This window comes from Pinus tabuliformis, chromosome X (assembly GCF_031772625.1).
Source record: "Pinus tabuliformis cultivar Carrire ecotype Pingquan chromosome X, CPIR1, whole genome shotgun sequence".
Classification (NCBI taxonomy): domain Eukaryota; kingdom Viridiplantae; phylum Streptophyta; class Pinopsida; order Pinales; family Pinaceae; genus Pinus; species Pinus tabuliformis.
Genome location: NC_142308.1, coordinates 1541859096 through 1541875334, shown reverse-complemented (window position 1 = coordinate 1541875334; position 16239 = coordinate 1541859096).

The following is a 16239-nucleotide window of genomic DNA, read 5'->3' as shown; positions in this document are numbered from 1 at the left end:
TGACAGGGTTCAACAGCTCTTCCTATGGAGATCACAAATGAAGGGAACTGGAGTCAAAAGAAATCATGAAAGTTAGGAACATAGAGGGGTCAAAATGATGGAGGAGACACAAGCACAATCTCCAAAGAACCCAGGTAGGAAAAGAGGAAGAAAAAGACAGAAGGAGTTGCTGAACGAATGTGGGAAACTATTGATTAACTCGGGTAAGATGAAAGAGCTTACCAATTACTCCTTTACAAACCTTTCTTAATGAAGCTCACAACCTGGAATATTAGAGGCATAGGAAATAGAAGGAAACAAAGAAATCTCAGTACTAGAATAAAAGAAGAAAAACCAAATATGGTTTTTATTCAGGAGACAAAATGTTCGATGGATAAAATGAGAGAAACTCATAATAAATTGCTAATCAAGTATGAGTATCTAGAGGTTAAATATAAAAACTCAGCGGGGGGGATTCTCACACTGTGGGATCCACAAAAATTTGGAATCCTGGATGCTGAGGCATCTAGGAACTATCTTTCTTTGGTTTGTCAACCTTTAGGTGATAAGAAGATATACATGATCACAAATGTCTATGGACCTCAAAAGCAAGAAGACAAACTCAAGCTTCTCACCTCCCTTGAGGAACTAAGAGCAAGACACCCTAATATGCCCTGGATCGTTGCAGGAGATTTCAATATGATAAGATCTCTTATAGAGAAAAAATGTGGTATCAGACAGCTAGGTAGAGACTCCATGGCCTTCCAGAACTTCATAATGAACATGGGGTTAGTGGACACTGGAACAATAAATGGGACCTTCACCTGGAACAACAAAAGGGGAGGGGCTTCACAAGTCGCATCTAGACTAGATAGATTTATTATCTCAGAGGACCTCTTTCTCTTAGGCCCTACCATAACAGCTTCTATTCTTCCCTTTGGAGGTTCAGATCATTGGCCTGTACAGCTGGAAGCCACTTTTATGGGTACACCAAGAAACAGACCTTTCAGGTTTGAGAATGCCTGGCTCTCTCACCCTGAATTCACCAGTAATATTGACAAATGGTGGAAAGAGGATCTCAACATTCAAGGCACTAGAATGTTCCTACTCCAACAGAAACTTAAACATATCAAATCCAAGCTTAAAGGTTGGAACAAAAAGGAATTTGACAATGTCTTCAAAGCCAAAAGAGAAGCTGAGCAGAAACTCCAGAAGATCAATCAGATCAAAATCACAGACTAGGGCTTTACAGAGGAACGAAAAAAGCTAGATGATTCTTTGCAGGAAGAATGGGAAGAATGGTGCTTGCAAGAGGAGATCTTCTAGAGACAGAAGTCAAGGATACAGTGGATTAGAGAGGGAGAAAGAAACATGAAGTTCTTTCATAAATCCACAATGGATCATAGGGCACACAACAGAATCACAAAGCTCAAAGACTCTCAAGGGAGAGAAATCATCTCTCACAAAGACATGGAATCTCTCCTTGTACAACATTTCCTTAGTATTACAGAGGAGCCTCCGGGGGATAGATCCAGGTTCATCAATCATTTCACTCAATATATCCCTCAGCTGGTTACCAGAGAAGATAACCACAATCTTAATATGCCAGTGTCGAAAGAGGAGGTCAGTGAAGTGATCAATAAAATGCAAAATGGAAAAGCTCCAGGCCCGGATGGGTTCAATGTAGACTTCTTCAAAGCTTGTTGGAAAACAGTCAAACAGGATATCCTTGAGGTGTTGAAAGACTCAAGAAGATCCAAAAAAGTTCTAAAGGATTTTAATGCTTCCTTCAAAGCTTTGATCCCAAAAAAGGAAACAGCCATGACTCTAAAGGGATTCAGACCCATAGCTTTATGTAACGTGGTGTATAAAATTATTTCCAAGGTGATTGCCATTAGACTCAAGCCCCTTTTACCAGCTCTCATCTCAGAGGAGCAAACGAGCTATGTGGAAGGAAGACAAATCCTCAATAATATCATCCAAGCCCATGAGGTGGTACACTCTCTCAAAAGCAACAAACAAGCTGGTATGATCATTCAACTGGACCTAGCAAAAGCTTATGACAAGCTAAGTTGGTCTTATATAAGGGTAGTTCTAAGAGCCTTTGGCTTCGACCAAAACTGGGTAAGATGGGTTATGGCACTAGTTACCATGACTAACTTCTCCATCCTGCTTAATGGCGCTCCTTCAAGACTCTTCACACCCTCCAGAGTTCTCAGACAAGGGGATCTGCTCTCACCCTTCCTCTTTGTTCTCAGGATGGAAGGGCTAGGAAGAGCGATTAAAATGGAAAATGCTGAAGGTAGAATCCAGGGCATCAAACTCACCTTGGATGGAGCAGCTAATACTCATCAACAATTTGTGGATGACACAATGCTTTAGGGCATACCCACAGTCAGGGAAGCCAGAACGATCAAACAGATTTTGAATGATTTTGCTATGGTTGTTGGCACAGAGGTAAGCCTCAGCAAATCAAAAGTTTTTTTCTTTAACACTAACATTGCTATTCAAAGAAATATCACCAGAATTCTTGAGTTTCAAAGGGACCAGCTACCTTCCAAGTATCTGGGCATACCTCTCACAAATAAACCTCTCAGCAAGGAAGTGTGGGAGCCAATTATAAATAAACTTCGGGACAAGATCAAAAAATGGACATGTAGGTCTTTAAATTTGGCAGGGCGCCTTGTGCTCACACAGGCTATCCTACAGGTCATTCCCATGTTCATGTTCTCAACTCTTCCTGCTCCTAAAGGAATTAAGCAACAGATCAGGAGCATACAAAGGGACTTTCTATGGGGCAGAGGAGAAGAGAAAAATAAATGGGCTTTAGTTGCCTGGGACAAGATCTGCAAACCCAAGAGCCATGGTGGCTTGGGGCTTCATGATCCTGAAACAATCAGTAGAGTTTTGGAGCTAAATTCTGGTGGAGGTGGATCAAGGAATCAGCAACTCCCTAGGCTAAGTTTTGGAAACAAAAATATGCCAAGCATTGGTAGGAAAAGGATCACATTAGAATGTCAGGGCATATTAAAGGCTCCCATATTTGGAATCTTGCTTGGGAAAATAAAAGTATTGTTCATCAACATAGTTTTTGGGAAATTCGAGCTGGGAACTTAGCTCAATTTTGGGAGGACAACTGGCAACAGGAACCCAACTTGTATAAGGATGAATTAGCAGCTCTCAAGAATGACACAGACAACAAAGGTCTACTTATGGTAAAAGACTTCTGGGACCAGGATAGGAACAATGGAAAATGGAGAACTTGGAAGGATCTAGGCCATAGTGAAGAGAGTCCTTTGAAGGCCCAGGCAGACTCTCTTACCCAGGATCTAGAGCATAGGAGGATTCTGGTATCCTCCTTGTCTGACCAACTAAGATGGGGAAAGAACACCGAAGGAAACTTTAACCTCAAAGAAGCTAAACATGTAGTAACATGATTTAACTATCTAAACCCTAATCAAGTTTGGAAGAATCTTTGGCAGAGCCCCCACTGGATGAAAATAAAGTTATTTATTTGGCTAGTTCATCAAAGGAAAATCTTAACTTGGGAGAATCTCCTAAAAAAAGGCTTCACTGGACTATCCAAATGCTACCTTTGTGGCTCACAAGAGGAGACGATGGATCACCTTCTAAACCTCTACCCTTTCACCTCCACCGTGTGGGAATGGGTGGCCTCAATCTTTAGGTACACTGATAGGAATAGACTCAGCATCTCCAACACTTTGAAGAATTGGAGGAAAAATTTCTCAGGGAATGAAATCATTAATAAAGCTTGGACTTTGGTTCCAGGTTTTGTTATCTGGAATGTTTGGAAAGAGTGCAATAGTCAGATCTTCAAGAACAAAGCAAGCAAGCCCCAACACATAATTGACCAAATTTTAAGGCAGCTCAAAGACACAGTCAGTAGCTTGTTGAGGTCACTTCCTAAGGACCCTCCTCTGCCCCAAGATGCGAGCATTCTACTTCATTTGGGTCTCCAATCTATAAGCCCACAGGGCATAATCAAGGGTGTGAGCCAAACAAATGCAGATATAAATATTTGGAAGCCTCCTCCACATGGTTTCTTAAAGGTCAATATAGACGGAGCTTCTAAGGGCAACCCAGGGTTAGCTGGTTTTGGGGGTGCTATAAGAAATGAACAAGGTCAAATAAAGAAGATCTTTCATGGCCACTTGGGGAAGGCCACTAATAACATGGCGAAACTCATGGCCCTAGAGCAATGCTTGGAAATCTTGGTGGATTCAAATTCACATAATGTTATCATTGAAGCAGATTCAGAATTGATTATTAGAGCAGCCAAGAAAATATGTAATGGCACATCACTGGACAAAGTGTCGAAACATTGGAGGTTATCGCAGGTCTTTCACCGTATCTACACCCACCTGCAAACCTTAAAAATTGTAAACTTTGTCCATGTGAAAATAAAAGCTAACATGTTAGCTGATCGTTTGGTGAATGAAGGAGTTACTAATAAGGAAAGGGACGCTCAGCATGTTTGGGAGTTGTTACCTCCAGGTAAATTGCTAGAGGACTGTCTCTATCACGCTGCCAAAGATAGGGAGCAATGGATGGACAGGATGGATTGAAGAGGATCAGGAGACATGCGGGAGGATAGGGAAGCCTAAACTGTATGCCTGTTGCTTGGTGGAAGAGTGTGCAATTTAATTCGCTTGGCGGAAGAGCGCGCAAATTAATTCGCACGGGAATGGTTTCTCGAACCACAAGTGGTATTTCGAGCGGGGTTTGAGTGGTAACCAGTTTTTCGAGGTTGGCCTCTGATTCCACTCTTTAAGCGACACGTAGCAGCGAGGAGGAGAGAGGAAACTGCTTTTCGGGCGGTTAATCCTTGTGCTACTTGTCCACCCGAAATCAACGTTGGATCCATGAGGGGTAGATCAATGGTGGAGGTGTGGTCATGCGGACCTGCCGTTTTTTATGGTCGCGGTTGTATTATTTTTGAAATCCGACCTTATGGGTTGTGGGTCGGGTTTGTGTATTTCCTGTGTAATCCTTATTTTCCGATAGAGTGAATGGTTCCGAGTTTTAAAGGTTTAAAGCCAATAACGCTTCTGATAGGTTATGTGGACCATTTTTTGGTAAACGAAAGGAATTTTGGTTTACCCTGTAACATATGTAATGTACTTGTTCAGTTAATAGAAAGATCCATTCTTACTTGACAAAAAAAAAATTTACATTAATACCCACGTTTTTTTATTCTGAACAAAAAAAATATATACCTATACATTTTCCAATAAAAAATGCTTACATAATTCACCACACTTAAATACACATAATTTATTTACGCTAGTCAAATACCATAAATACCATAGCCTTGTTATCTCAATTCCAGATTACCCATTACCCACCCACGCGTTATGTACTGCCAAAGGATTCAGAATTCTTCCAGAGAAATCATCTTAGATTCTTAATCTCAGAAATATCATTCACATTGTCTATAACCTTTAGCTTTTTAGGGGCGTGAATCCATTAGATTCGACTTAACCCACATTGTTTATAGTTGTAGTGCAAACCAGTTTAAAATTACAGTACTCGACTTAATAGATATTATTGGTTTATCTACCTTAAGCCCACCTGTGTGAGGTCAATTCGCCACTTTTATAAAAAAAAAGTTGAAGTTCACCCATTTGAATTTGGGTTGAAGTTTATCAACTTGATTAGTTTGTAAACCTATACACAAAAATGGCTCGAGCTAACCAGCCATATATTGGGTATTTAATGCCCTCAGAGCAGCACGCCACTTAGCTTGATAATACAGGAGTGGGCAAATATTATTTAATGCCGAATTTGCCCGCTCCCGTGTTATCGCGTTAAGTCGCGTGCTGCTCTGAGGGCATTAAATACCCAATATATGGCTGGTTAGCTCTTTCCCACAAAAATTGAGTATATCTGACTAAAAACTGGTTGCATTTAAGTTGAAGCTCACCAATTGGCTGCATTTGGGTTGAGGGTTGAAGCTCACCGACTTAATCATATGAGTATATCTGACTGAAGATTGGTTGAATTTGGGTTGAAGGTTGACCAACTTGATTATTCCAATGTATCTGACTGAAAGCGGGTTGAATTGGTTGAATTTAAGTTGAAGCTTGAAGTTCACCCACATAATTTGATTCCACGATACATAAATAAAAGTATGGTTGAATCCAGGAAGGGTGAAGTTCACCAATCTAATCGCTTTTGAAACAGATACACACAAATAAAGAATATCGGAGTAAAAATTGAATGAATTTGTGTTGAATATATGAGTGGATATGGGTTGAATGTTGAAATTCGCCAGCTTGATTAACTTAGGGTAATTTAATATTAATATAACCAACTAATTTAAAACTTAAACCACCTGCTTATTAACATAGAACAATTTAAAACTTACACCTTATAAACCATAATAAATTCTAACTGAAAACTGCCAAAGTAATTTAAAACCTATATGCACAACGAAAGTATATTTAATTAAAAAATTAATTATTGTTTGTTTTTTATTTATTTATGATGATGTAAAATCTATATTTATTAAAAATAAATATTAAGTTACAGTGTATATATATATATATATATATATATATATATAATTTTAAATTAATATTTTAAAAACTAATATAAAAATTTATTGTTTAATAATATAAAAAATTAATATGATAAGAGGTTAATAAATTTGTTTAACAATTTAACAGTAATGAAAAGCAAATATTTTTTATAAAAATGTTATAAAATAAAATAAAAATAAATATTTTGATTTTGAAATGAGTTATAGTTTTTGGGCAAGTGGTGTTGATAAGTCATGGTAATGGCCCATGGTATTGTAACAAAGCCTATTTACAAGTTAATAATATCCATGATAAAATGGGGTAAATATCGAAGGTTAAGAATCTTGTTATATGGTAAGTATTAAGTTTTAATTTATAAAATTTTAATTTTGAAATGAGTTATGGTTTTTGGGAATGTGTGCTTGCCTAAATTGATTTTTTTAGATTTCTTATTTTTTAATATAATTTTTATATTTAACAATTCAATTTACAACAACATAAAAATATTCATCAACCAATTAAAGAAAAACAATTTACATTTTAATTTATTTATTTATTTTTTATTTTTTAATTTTCAAATTTGTTTAGTATTTGGATTTCAAAACTTTAATAAACTTCATTAATCACATCGATGGGTCTACATTTGAACCAACTAATGTGGTTCATAGAATTTGTTTAAAATTTTCAAAACTTATTGAAATTATAAAAATAAAGTATGATTAACATGGTTTCTGGTTAATTTTAATGAGAATCTGAGATAGATTTTTAAAAACTAGAGTTTAATGGTTTAATATTTTTTGAGTGTGCTGTATCCATTTATAAATGTATTTTTAAACAATCTGGATTCCAGTGAAAAGTGTTATATATATATATATATATATATATATATATATATATATGTGTGTGTGTGTTTATTAATGTGGTTGATGGAATGATAGAGACTGTCCTCCCAATTCAACTCCCACAAGTGACATAATAAGCCTTTTGATCTAATGGCTTCCATGAGTGAATCTCCATGGTTAAGAATCTTGTTACATATTTTTGTTAAAATATATATATCTTTAATTATATATTAAATTTGTTATCATTAATTATTATTATTATTATTTTAAATAAAGTTATAATTTAGAATTCTTATGATTTTTTAATTTTAGCAATTTCAGATGTACACATTGAAGTAAGTATTTTGATGCTTATTATGAATTAATAGCTAGTAATTTGTTATAATTAATTAAAATTCTAAAAGCTCTTTTCCAACATAAAAATGCCTTTGTGCATAACAATAATATTTTTTTTTTAGAAATTATAGAAAATATTTACAAATTTAAATATTTTTAAAAAAATATGATTAAGTAGTGCAGCCATAGAAATTAAATGGTTGGTAAAGATCCATAGGCATCAATCAATAATAAATATTAAAACACTTACCCCACCATACATCACATTCCCCATATTAAAAAATTTCACTAAATTATAACTTTATTTGAAATTATTATTATTATTAATTATGAAAATAATTAATATATGAGTTAAATATATATACATTTTAAAGAATATGTAACAACATTCTTAATCATGGAGGTTCACTCCCACTTTACCATGGAAATTCTTAATTTGTAAATAACTCTCGTTACAATACCATGACTTATCAATATGACGTGTTGATATGACATTTTATTTAATTAATTAATTTAAGATAAATTAATCCAAAGAGCATAATAAACGTGGAGATTAATCTTAACACTTGATCTATGAATATTACTATAAATATTCCCACATATTCCATGGAGATTAAATCTGTACCTTCCACTTAATAATTACTACTAATTAAAATAAATTTGTAGAAGTAATTATTTAAAGTAATTTTTTAAATATCAAATAATTTAATATGAATAAAAATAAATTTTTAATTTAAAAAGATTGATGTTAAATTTAGTTAACCTAATTGCATTTTAAATTTTTGTAAGTATTTAGGAAAAGACATAAAACATTTTCAATCATCTTAAAAGTTAATATAACTCAACTGAAATATATTTCTATAATAATTTTGATAATTTAAATACCTTTGAATAATAATTTTCTAAATCACACACTTATCTCTTAAATAACAAAAACAATAACCAACCCAAATAAAACTGAAAATGTTTAAATAAAATATATATTTATTAATATTTATAATTTAAATATATTTGATTAGCATTGCATATTTTATTTTAAATATCATAAACTTAAAACCATAAGAACCAAATGTGATGAAAAATATAGGCCAACAGCGTTGCTAAGAATGAAAATTTGTGATGAGATTCTGGCCATGTGGTCAATGCTCATCTTCTAATATAAAAGTACCTACCAATTATAATATCATATTTTCAATTCTCCCTTTTCCAGATCTATGGCCTGGGGCCTTCTGACTATCACTCGTCCAAAGAGCTATCTCTATCCAGAAATATAGCGTGGGGCCTTCTGCCAATCACCCATGCAGAGACCCATTTCCTTGTTTGTTTGCCAGCATGTATGTATGCAATCTGAATATCATTAAATACATGCATTTAATAATGCAGCCACCAAACCAAATGTGGCTAGCCTGCTGACTCCACAAAGTGTATATTAATTTCCTCTTTAGGACTTATTCAGTTGAACTATTGAGCTACCAATTTCAGGCCCACTTTTTTCAGTTTTTAACTGCTTATACCAGACAATCATTCTCTGTTATACTCTGATAAGGAGTCCCAAAATTCAGCTGCATTCTTCTGCTCTAAAAAATGAATGGAAATTCTGAAGAGAGAGGCTACTTCCATCATCTGTCAGCCTTATGAAAGGGCCCAGTGCTTTATAAATCATAGCAGATGCTCCATGAGAGTTGATTTGCAAGATACAGTGTCAGAGGATATTGCCATTCAGAAACCCACCATTGATTTTTTTCATGAATGCTAATTTGTCTTTTAGAACGGTGTTTAGAGTTGTTTAGAACGGTGTTTAGGAAGGAAAAAGAGTTATATTTGTAGAAGTGTTTTTAATCTATAAATAGAACATTTAAACTACATTTTTAATCTAATTTTTATTTAGAAGCAATGTTATTACAATATACTAATCATGCTTGTATTAATAATGAGAAATAATGAAAAAAACTTGTAGAAGATTATAGCTTAATCCATTTTATAGATATGGAATTTAAAATCACATTATAATGAAATACAATACAAAAGCTTAATATAGTTAAAGTAACTTTGTCAATATTGATGCCTAATATGTAATTAGTTATTAGAAACTAATATTTAATTTAATGGTTTTTTTAATAGTTAATTTACCAACTATATTAAACTTTTTTCTGAATTTTACATTTTTTCAAGATTAAAAGATTCTGGGTAAAAAGTCTACAATTAGGTTTTTTATGAGACAATATTGTCACTCAATATATTCATTCTCTACAAGTTTTTTGAAGTGGCAATGCATTTCAATATGCTTGGCATGTTCATGGAAAACTAGTTTTTTTGCTGATTGGAGTACCCCTCGATTGTGATAGAATAAAGGTGCTGGTTTTGTCTATTACATCTCTATGTCTGAAAGCATTCTCTTAAGCCAAATTACCTCCAACACTCCTTACATTTCTCTTTGATATTAATTATGTGAATGAAAGGGATATTGCACGTTGTTTCTTGCTTATCCACGTGATTATGTTTGTGACAAGGATAAAAATATATCCAAATGTTGTTCTTTTACCATACACACAACTTACCCAACTTGAATCTATAAACCCACATAGGTCTTTTATTTTGATGTACAGGATGTTAAATTCAAATGTTCATTCCACACATGTCAACGCTATCTTTGATGCCGTCAAATGCTTTACCTTTTACATTGCCATAAATCTAGAAATGAAGCTCACAATGTAATTCAACTCAGCGCTAGTCATTATAAGATATATCAAGCTCCCCATTAGCTTTATGTACACTAACTCATTAACTGCCTTAGAGTCAATATTGGCTAATTCAAATCTTATTACTTTATCCATAAGTATAGACAAGATATGTCAATTTCAATTTGTCAAGCAAAAATTTTGCATATTTTGTTTGTGAGACAAAAACGCTACTATTTATTTTCCAAACTTCCACATATAAATAGTAATGTAAGAGGCCTAGATCAATCATGTCAAAATATTTACTCACATTAGATTTGATATGTTCAACAACACTTCACTCACTACATGTAATAGTGATGCCTCTTACATAAATTACTATTAGAGTAATATCATTATTAATGATTTTGATTTATAGATTAGAATTTGGAGTTTGGTGGAACTTTTGTACATCCAAGTACTTATCAATCTATATGTATCATGCTCAAGGTGGCTACTTTAGGCCATATAGAGATTTCCCAAGGTTGTACACAATATGCTCCTTCCCTAGATGCATGCATAGAGAACAATATTCTAGAGGTAGATTTGTAAGTAGAGATAGAGGACATAGTTCAATTCCAACATCACCAACCACCCCTATTAGACCACGTAGTGTAAACCATCGATGAAAACTCGCATTCCATCCATAGCAGGTAGACATAGACTTCCTGAAGTGCATAAGTCTGAAATTCATCCTAGGGATTCACCAACATCATCTACAAAAGTTGTAGTTGAAGAACCTACATCCCCTACCGAAGGAGTCATTTTTCTTTCTTTGATAGGTGAACAACTCCGAACAAGAGTTACTAGTACCAAGTGAAGAAGAAGAGGAAATTTTTTCTGACATACCATTAGTAGAAGAACTAGAGGAAGAAGTAGACAACCCTATTGTTGAACCTTCTCTTAGCCCTAAAGAATCTACAATGGCAGGAGAAGGAGAAGGTGAAGTGCATAATGTATACAATATACTACGAATTGGTGGAGGACGTGGTAGAATAGGAGGAGGTGGTAGAGGAGTTCGAGGTGTTAGAGGTGGAAGGGGAGATGATATAAACATTCATGAAGAGGATCCTTTTGGATTCCCCATCCTAGATATAAACACCACTGCTACCATATCTAACCATCCATCCTTCCTAACTTTCATGGGTTAAGAACTAAGGATACAGAGACATTTACTTTTGTGTTTGAAGTATTATGTAGATGATATGGTTATCTACTTTATACTAAAAATTTGAAATTATTTCCAGCCACTCTAAAAAATGGAGCTCTTAAATGGTTAATGGGTCTAGGAACAAATTCTATCATAACATGGGATGATATAAAAAGAATATTCCTAGAAAAATATAAAGATTATTGTATGCACCATAACCTTAAGGATGAAGTCTTTAAGATGGTTCAAAACGAGGATTAAAACCTTGAAGATCTAGTGGAAAGGTTTTCCTACAATATCAAAAGGGATAAAATGCACAATTTAGATGAAGAGACATTAAAAGCTCTTTTGCTAAAAACCATGAGGGGTGAGTGGATTGATCTTCTCAATTTAATGAGAAAAGGAGATGTATCACAATTGTCATTTGATGAAATTTGCGAGTTGTGAAAACATAATGCAAGAGGTAAGGAAAAATATGGTAAGAACCCAAGAGATCCAGTCATGTCTAGAGTAAGAAAATCTGCATCTAGAACAATAAGTAGAGAAAAGTTGGGAAATTTGCTTGACAATTTAAAAATAGATATCCTTGGAAATCTTAGTGAACAATTGTATATAGCTATAAGAATACAAAACAAGAAAAAAGATGAGAATGGTGGATTATTTATCTTCTATCCCGTGTGTAGGAAAAATCTTGCTTTACAAGAATGTCCTCTTGATAGTGTTCAAATATGTGTTATATCTGCAAAAAATCATGATAGAAAAGAATGTCCCTCAATAGTTGGGCTTAATGATCAGGTGCTCAAAATTATGCTCAAAAATCAAAGTTGTCATAATGGTGTGGAACTTGAATGACCACGTAGTGCTCGTAATCTTGAATTTGGCGCAACTTGTTTCGTGCAAAACAGACATTGTGTGCTCCTAGAAACGTGATCTGTTCACTTTGTCAAACAGGGAAAAAATTTGCAGGTGGCTGACAGGGATGCTGACTGGGCATCCGTACCACCTAGGTGGCAAGGGGAATATTCTTGGAATATTTTAGAAATATTCTCAAAATATTCCATTGAGTTGGCAATGTCCTATTGATTCGTGTGTTTTTGGTTCGGGCCAATCAAGAGGTGACACGTGGCTAAGTCGAAGGCCACCACGTGTCCTCCTAAAGGCGCTTTAAATTTTTGTATGGCAGACAGGTCAGAGGCCGGGCTCGACCCCATGACCTCCCACAACACAGTGCAATGCGTTTCCAATCTGCCTACACAATGTTTCTTAACATATAATGTTTTCGGGTTTGTTTTAACATTTATCGCCGCAAAGGTTGGGGAGCGAGCGGACTTAACTACACCCCATGTGAAAACATAACCACCAAGCTGCCGATAGTTACATAACCTAAACCGCCATCGTTGACCGCTAGACATGTCGTTCGCATGTGAATGCTCCTCGTGACTGCTAGCATTAACTGTGACCGGAGGGGGCCAACGCCAGGGGCTAGCCTTTGGGCGCATAACCCCCATATGACCCAGATTTTGATTCTAAGGCCTTGTCAGAAAAATTAACGGTCCTACAAAACCCCCCGAAATCCAAGGAATTTGTTGCTCCGTTAACGGAAAATGGGGCGAATTTGTAGGATGCTGCCAGATTTGGTGCAAATTGTAGAGCGAATAGTGGAGAAACTAGAAGAGGTCATAACTTCTCCAGTTTTCGACCAAATTGGATGCAAAAAGAGGCTAGGTAGCCATTTTTGGATATTCTGGACTCATTGGAGTAGGTTTCAGAAGCATTTTAAACACATATTTTTATACATTTGAGCATAATAGAGAGGCCCAAGGAGACGTAGCCCAGGAGGGGTGAACTCCTTTATCATGTTCATGTTGTGATGTGTTTTTGGTGATGTTCTGTACATATTTATGTTGTTGTTCAGTCTCTTATTTATGTTAAATTTTCTCAAAAAATTAACATAAAAACTCATTTTACACTTGCAAAATTCATGATTCCTTAAGCACAATGAAAGCATTTTGTTTCTAATCTGAAGAGGATCTTAGCACAACAATCTAATATTCTAAATCAGATCATTTTAGTATCAGAGCACTAGGTTTTCTTTGTGAAAGAAGGATTTAACTGTTTGCAAGTTTATGTCATGCTTACAAGGTTAAAACTCAAAAGATGAGAAGGAAGATGGTTGGAAGCCTTGAAGTTGGGTCAAGGGGAAGGAGAGCATGGTTACCACAATCTCCAACACCAGTTCAACCTCAAGTTGTAGTTGAGACTCCAGAGGACATGTCTCATGAAGAAGAACCTACAAACATGACATAAGATGAGAAGACCTTTAGAAAGGCTTTCTTTGATATGACAGAGATGGTGAAGGTCCTCTATGAAGAGAGGAATACTAGGCTACAAGGGGAAGTTCCAAACCTCCCAAAGGAGAAGGTTCTTCAAGAGGAGGTAATGGAAATGGAGAAAAACCTCCACCCTCTCCACCATCTTCTTCATCTTCTTCTTCACAAGCATCTTCACCCTCTTCCACTAATGCAACCCTTACTCATACTCATCATCATACTTCAAAAGTAACTGTTAAATCACCTTTTTTAAAACTTGATGTTAAATTTGAGCTGCCCATGTATAATGGTGAAGTGAATGTAGAGAAGCTTGATAATTGAATTCATCAATTAGAAGTCTATTGAAGAATTCAAAACCTTCAAGAGGAGGACATAAAGATTCAATTAGCTTCCTTGAGAATGGAGGGTGCAACACTAGTATGGTGGGAATCAAAGACCCAAGAGGAGATAAAAAAATGGTAAGATCTCAATTTCTTGGATTGATTTCATTTCTGCAATCAAAAGACAATTCTACCCTCTAGCTTACATGCATAAAGCCTTTACGAATTGGCAAAACTTTAGACAACTTAAAGGTCAAAATGTGCGAGATTACACCCAAGAATTCAAAAAAAAGGTCTTTAATGTTATGTGTAGGTTTGCAATCATAGGACACGTTGCTGAAGTACATAGGGGGTTTACACAGTTACCTTAGGCATACTATCTTAATGTTTAATCCTAATAATCTATATGGTGTGTGTGCGTGTGCAAGCCACTCATCTTGAGGCAAGAGGGAAAAACACTCCAGAAGAAGGTAGTAAAAATCCATTTAAGAGTAAAGGAAAAGAAAAGGGTGTCAAAGGGAAGGAAAATAAAAATGCATCTATCAAAAAAGAATGAGAGAAAGTAACATGCAAACATTGTTCCAGAGAGGGTCACCATGAAGCTCATTGTTGGAAGCTTCATCCTGAAATGAAACCAAAAAGATACAACAAAAAGGGAAAACAAAAGACAACTACAACCACTCAACAGGATTTGGGATCCAATTCAGGTGATGAAACAAAAATCACAACCATGGGTATAAAAGGAAAAGAATCCATTGCTAGCACTAGTTCTTCAAATTCACAAAATAAAACTCCAAATGAAAAGAGGAGAATAGAACTTTTTCACATAAGGGTGATCTCAAAACAAAACAAGATTGATACAGTTTTTGATAGTGGCTCTCAAGCCAATCTTATCTATGAAAACATTGTCAAAATTTTAAACTTGGAAACCATTCCACATCATAAACCATATCCACTTGGATGGGTGTGTGACAATGCACAATTGCAGGTTACTAGAAAGTGTAAACTGAAATTTTCCATTATTGCAAATTTCATAAATGAAGTGGAGCTTGATGTTGTGTCATTAGATATATGTGGCATAGTTTTGGGCAACCCGTACCTTTATGACAAAAAATCTATCTTCCATAGACATGAAAAAAAATATCATTTGTTCAAATATGGAGTAGAATATATTGTGAGAGCTCATAGCAAGAAACTAAATCTTTCACTTGTTAATGCGGGGCAGATGAAAAGACTAGTGAATTCAAGCAAGAATTTTGTGCTTCTAATGATCAAACCCAAGAATGATGTTGATAATGAAGCTTTTAAAGGTTGTGATTCAAAATTGAAATATGAATTGGTTGATGTAGTTAACCAATATGATGATATGTTTCAGTTACCAAAGGGATTACCTCCCAAAAGAGGAATCCAACATGAGATACAGTTGTAGCAAGATTGTCCTCTTCTTAATATTGGCATGTACAGGATGTTAGTGATGGAAAGTGCAGAAATTAAGAAGAAAATTCAAGAGTTGTTGAATAAAGGGATCATCAGACCATCTTCCTTGCCATGTGGTTCACTTATTGTCTTGGTGCCAAAGAAGGATGGAACATGGCGCATGTGTGTGGACTTTCGTGCATTGAACAAAATTACGGTAAAGAACCATTACCCACTGCCTAGAATAGATGGTTTACTTGATCAATTGAAAGATGAAAAGTATTTTACTAAGTTGGACTTAAGGAGTGGTTACATAAATTTAGAATAGCTGAAGGAGACATTTGGAAGACAACATTCAAAACAAAACAAGGTTTGTTTGAATGGCTAGTTATGCCTTTTGGTTTATGTAATTCTCCTGCTACATTCATGTGCGTGATGAATGATGTGTTGAGACCATTTCTTGGTGATTTTGTTATAGTCTACTTAGATGACATCTCAATTTTCAATGAATCTCGTGATGAACATGTCATGCATGTAAGAAAATTACTTGATGTCTTAAAAAAAGAACAATGTTATCTTAAGATGTCAAAGTGTGAGTTTGGAAAGA